Source organism: Solanum dulcamara, chromosome 9 (assembly GCF_947179165.1).
Source record: "Solanum dulcamara chromosome 9, daSolDulc1.2, whole genome shotgun sequence".
In the NCBI taxonomy this organism is placed as follows: domain Eukaryota; kingdom Viridiplantae; phylum Streptophyta; class Magnoliopsida; order Solanales; family Solanaceae; genus Solanum; species Solanum dulcamara.
The window spans coordinates 73,954,070-73,959,584 of record NC_077245.1 but is presented as its reverse complement, the minus strand read 5'-3'; the positions used below and the strand labels follow the sequence as shown (position 1 = coordinate 73,959,584).

The 5,515-nt window shown below is 29.2% G+C and overlaps 1 long non-coding RNA gene across 1 annotated transcript; it reads left to right on the top strand.

Annotated features, from left to right (window-relative positions):
* Positions 1-1,028: 1,028 nt before the first annotated feature.
* On the top strand, positions 1,029-2,476 carry LOC129903915 (uncharacterized). Its single transcript, XR_008770316.1, has 5 exons — positions 1,029-1,166; positions 1,277-1,447; positions 1,554-1,615; positions 1,715-2,175; positions 2,305-2,476. It is a non-coding gene; the product is annotated as an uncharacterized LOC129903915 (long non-coding RNA).
* Positions 2,477-5,515: the final 3,039 nt, after the last annotated feature.

Genomic DNA, 5,515 nt, shown 5'->3' with positions numbered 1-5,515 from the left:
TATTATTTCCTAAGGAATTTGTCAAGCGGCAATATAATGTTGGAGAGTTAAACTAATTTTTTGCGATTATTTGAGGAATCGGACACCATATTAGTAAAAGTTGTCATCTTTATTTTGAATCCTCTTATATGCATTCCTGCTTCTTCCATTGATTATATTTGCTCCTATGATTTAGCGTTGCACTTCAATGAGGTAGAGTCAACCTTGTTAGTTTGGTGAATAATTGGTGGGGAAAAAAGGAACATTGTAGTACAGATAGCAACATTTTCTTAAAATTAACGTCTACTCTAAAGCTATATCTTGATATATAATATATAAATTATATCAGCTCTTTTGATAGTTATACTAAGTTCGTGTGATACTTAATTTGAAAGTTGTATGGCTATTGTTTTGCTCTAATATTATCTATCACATTTCCTATTGATGTATCAGATTGTAAATGGTTGGTTGATCGGAGCTTCTACAGGATTTGTTGAGGTTAATAGCTCATTGTCTTGTTACATATATATTGTTCAAGTCCGGTTCACATGTGTTTATACTTCATGGAGGTCAGTAGTACAAACTATTTCTAGTATTAAGGGAATTCAGCTATGGTTGTTGTTGCCTCGTGACGATAATACAAACAAAAAATATGAAAAGTTTCTTATTAACAAACATGAAAGAAAAGTAGTTCACTGTCTTGAGGTCCCATGGTAAGGTGTATCACGGTTTGTCCCACGGATGATTAGTTTCTATTGAAAAAAACTCCTCTAAAATCTCTCTATCTAACTCTTACCCAATCACTATGGTTGAAATCGCCCATCTATCTGATGTGAGGAAGTATTGTACAAAGAAGCTTGAAACTGAATATTTACTTGAAGCCCATAATGGCTAGACTTTACGCCTTTTATTGCTTGGGTTATGAAATATTGTTTTTGTTCTTTCGTGGCTGCTAATATGTTGAATATTAAATTTCAATAGATAATTACTTCCTTTTCTTATATGTTTTTTTTCTCTCTGATTTTTTTCATAAAATAGTTGAGATGGCTCACTCACATGGGTCTCTTGTACTAGTAGATAACGGTATTATGTCCCTTGTACCGTTCCATCCTTTGACCCTTGGAGATGGTATCTGCAGATACTTCTTGTTCCGGTAACATTAACCTTCTTATGGTAACATTCTCAAGGTGCTGGTTACTTTAAAATGGTCATTTATTTTTCAGATATTGTGATGCATTCAACAACTAAGTTTATATCTGGCCATAATGATCTGATGGTGGTGTACTTGTTGTCACAGGAGAAAGATCGTGTACCGGATATTCAAATTATATATTTAACTTAACAAAATCAGCTTGGCAAAGATCGTGTACCTCCTTCAAAAGGCAGAAGGTGCAGGCTTAGCCCCATTTGGTTGTTGGCTTTGTTTAAAAGGGATTAAAACGATGGTGTTGTATGTAGAAAGCAACAGGTATTAATTTTTGCTTGCTGTTGTTATTACTTGCTAGATCCATTTTGTTTACCGAAGCTGTGAGAGTGACTTATTTGTCAATTTTTTTTTGTTGCACCATGAACAGCGTCTAGCTCTCAAGAGGTCGGTTGACATAAGCATTGAGTCATTACTCCTTTTTCAGAGCAAGTAATAAAGCCATTACCCAACGCCATGGTTTTGGTCACTCTATAGGAGTAATCTCTAATTGCATTTTGATTGAGTTATTTATCTGGATTCATTTTGTAGGTTCTTTAAATTGATTTTCTACCAAATGTTTAGTAATCAGGCTAGACTTGGAAACCTCCTTCCAGGTACACAATTATCTGTGCGTGGTGAGGTATTAGCTGACAGAACTGATTTACGGATAAAGTTCCATGGTACTGAAGTCATCTTGGGTCTATAATGTTCGGTGATATTTTGATGCGGCAATTGGATATGAACACCGGGGAAGAGATGTAACAGACTGATTTCATCCTCGTTTTTTCAATTGTGATAAGTCATCCCATAGACTTCCATACATTGTTTTCCCCTGGCTTCTGGATTGCTCTTCTTCAAAATCATGCCATTATTGAGACTGAAGAATTTTTTACATGTTCTATCATCATCTTCCCCAGCTAGCATTAGCCATGGAACCCAAGGTAAATTGCTGTTAAAATTGTTCTTGGTGGCATAGAGTGCCAGGATTTGCAAACAGTGCGAAAATTAAGGTAATCTTCAATCAGATTTATACGTCTAACAATTAGAATCATCAGATCATGTTGAACTCCCAATCAATTAGCCATATTGTTTCTCAGTTTCAAGCCCTAACTAACAAAACAATTTGGGTAAATGATAAGGAAATACCTAATTTATGTGAATGTAACTCCCCATGACGAGATGGAGAAGCACACAATGGGCTCTTCATCAACCAACTTTTCAGCGTTGAGACAGGTGGAGCTCCCATGAACACCGAGAAAAAGCACATTGTGAGGACCGGGGGCTTTTGGTGTGATGGATAAAGAAAAGTAATTCTGGGATAAGTTTTTATTATCCTTCAATTCATTGTTTGGTTATAAAGCGTGGATAACTTATCTCAAAATTAATAATTATGATTAGAATAAGTTATTTTGAAATAAAAATAGTAATACTGAGATAACTTATTCTAAAATAAAAATATAAAATAACAAAATTATCCCCTTAAATCCTCTTTTATACATCGCTCAAAATAGAAAGAACCTGTTCCTCTAGATATACACACAGCATTCACTAGCTTCACTCACTTCAGAAGATGCCTTTACAGAAAGAACAGATTATAAAATTTCCAGAAATTAAAATCATAAGCAATAAATTCCATGAGAAATGAGTAGTTTGAGTTGGTGCAGCAATGTTATAATTAATGAAAGGTTCGAGATTAATTGATTTTTGCTAATGCCTTTTTAATTAATAACTTATTTGGATTGGCTTATTTTAGTTGATTTTAAGTTAAAATAGTTTTTAAGTAATTTTATAGTGTTTGGGTAAAACAAAAAAAGCGATTAAGTGCCGGGTTAAGTTTGGTCCTCCATCAAAGGGTTAGTGCGATGTCACTCACGACAGGTCAGAGTCATGACAATATTTTAGGAAACTCATAATCTCTATTGGTTTAGAAGATCATTTGTCCTAATTGATTTCGGAAAGTAATATATTGTTCTTCTAGGATTGAGGGAATATTTTCTTATAGGGTTGAGACTAATCTAGGCCATATAGTTGGGGATTTTAAAGCACTATACATTTTTATTTTCTTTCATAGTGGAAAACTCTCTTTACTCTTGCTTGAAAGATTAGACTTAGTCGAACCTCATTAAAACTCTTTGTGTTATTTTTCTGCTCTATTTTCTTTATTTGTAATTGTGTGCTAGTTAATCCATAATATTTCTGCAACATTAATATACTAAAATTTATGCTAAATTTATTTGGGATAATTTCAAATATATACAATAAACTAATTAGTTTACAACAAATATAGTCATGTTTTATTTAAATTAAAACTAGCCAAAATCATAGAAAATATACACTGACTATACAATATAGATCACTTATACATAAACTATACACTAAATATACATTATAATACACTTAAAAACTGAATATAGCTTGACTATACATGAAATATACACTGACTACGCATATCTATACAATCAATGACCATTTCTTTGATAATTATTTTGGCCAAATGGTAATTTGCCCAATTTATTTTTGCTACGGAACAAACAAAGTCTTAAGATCCATTTGGACATAGTTTTTATTTCCTTCTTTTTTTACTTTTCTTCGAAAAAGGGAAAATTCAAAAACAATAATAAATTGTCAAGTAAAAATAAAATATCTCACAAAACTTCAAATATCTTTTTAAAAGTGATATATATATCTATATTCAATTTAACTTAAATTCTTTTTTTTAATATCATTAAAAACAATTAAAATAGTAGTAGTACTATATTATGCTTACTTGAAAAGGGCCAAAAAAAAAAGATTAAATTTAACGGCAGCCACTACTAGCTCCGACAATATCATGATAAAACACGGTATCCGTACCTGTAAATAGAAAGTGAAATAGGGAGAGATTAAAAATATATATATATTTTTAAAAAAGACACCAGTTTTTGTTGCACACACGATAAATTAAGTTAATATTTTTACAATAATTTGGATATCATGATTATCAAAGATTAAATAAGAATTTTTATAATTTCATAAGTTATACTCTCCGTATTCATGTGTTTATTTGTTTTGATTTGAAAACTTTAAAGAAAGTAGATATGTATAACGTACAAAATATTCTTTAATTTTATAATTTTTAAATATGTCACGTGAAAAATTAGAATTAAAAAATATTTTAAAAAGAGAAGAAATATTTTTTTTCAAAATGGATTAAAAATAAAATTAAGACGACAAATTGAAATGGATAACCTATACTCTTAATAAGTTAAGGGCTCATTTGATTAGAAAATAAACTATTTCGAGATTATTATCCCACTTTTAATATAAAAATAAATTTATTTTAAATTAATATTAATATATTTCTTATTTCCTATACTAAATGTAATATTCTTGTTCCCACCGTATGGAGCGTAGTTTGATATATTGAACAAAGAGGAAATTTTTTTAAAGAAAGATGTCATGAAATTTTTATAATTATAAAAATATGTCATTCAAAATAATGTGCTAAATTTTAGACTGTAAATAATGTCTCATTCTTTTTACTGATTCATCATCCTTATATGATGGTGTGTGTGGGAGGGGCTACTTCTTAGCGTTCGTCTAATTATAAATTTTAAAATTGTATTTAAATATATATTTTACTTAGAAAAAAATTAAACTTCATAAATGGAAGTTGGCTTTTTTTAAAGAATTTTTTTAAAAAAATTAATTCAAAATTTATGATCAAGTAGATATTTGAAAATAAAATTTTAAAATCCAATACATTTACAAATAGTTGAAGATAAGTTTTTAAAGTCTAATCCAAAATTTATGACCAAATAAATATTTGAAGATAAATTTTCAAAGTCTTATTCAAAATCTTTGATTAAATAGACATTTAACGTAAAAATTTTAAGTCTAATTCAAAATCTATGACCAAGCAGATATTTGAAGATAAATTTTCAACGTCTAATCCAAAATCTATAACCAAACGGACATTTAAAGTAATTTTTCAAGTCTAATTAAAATTTTTGACCAAATAAATATTTGAAGATAAGTTTTTAAAGTTTGAATCAAAATCAAATATGTAATCAAACATACATTTAAAGTAATTTTTTCAAGTTCAATCCAAATTATATGATCAAATAGTAATTCTCAATGTAGTTCTCCATTTTTATTTAACAACTATTTAATAGCACATCTCCATGTTATTTCTATTGATTCCCACTTAATATTTTATTAGGAAAAAAAATCAACTAAAAATAAGCATTAAAATAATTTTAATAAAGATAATTTGATAAATATAACACAATCTTCTCTGACTTCCTCTAGTCCATATAACTAAATTGTTGAGAATATGATACATTTTTAGAGAAAAATATTTAATAATAT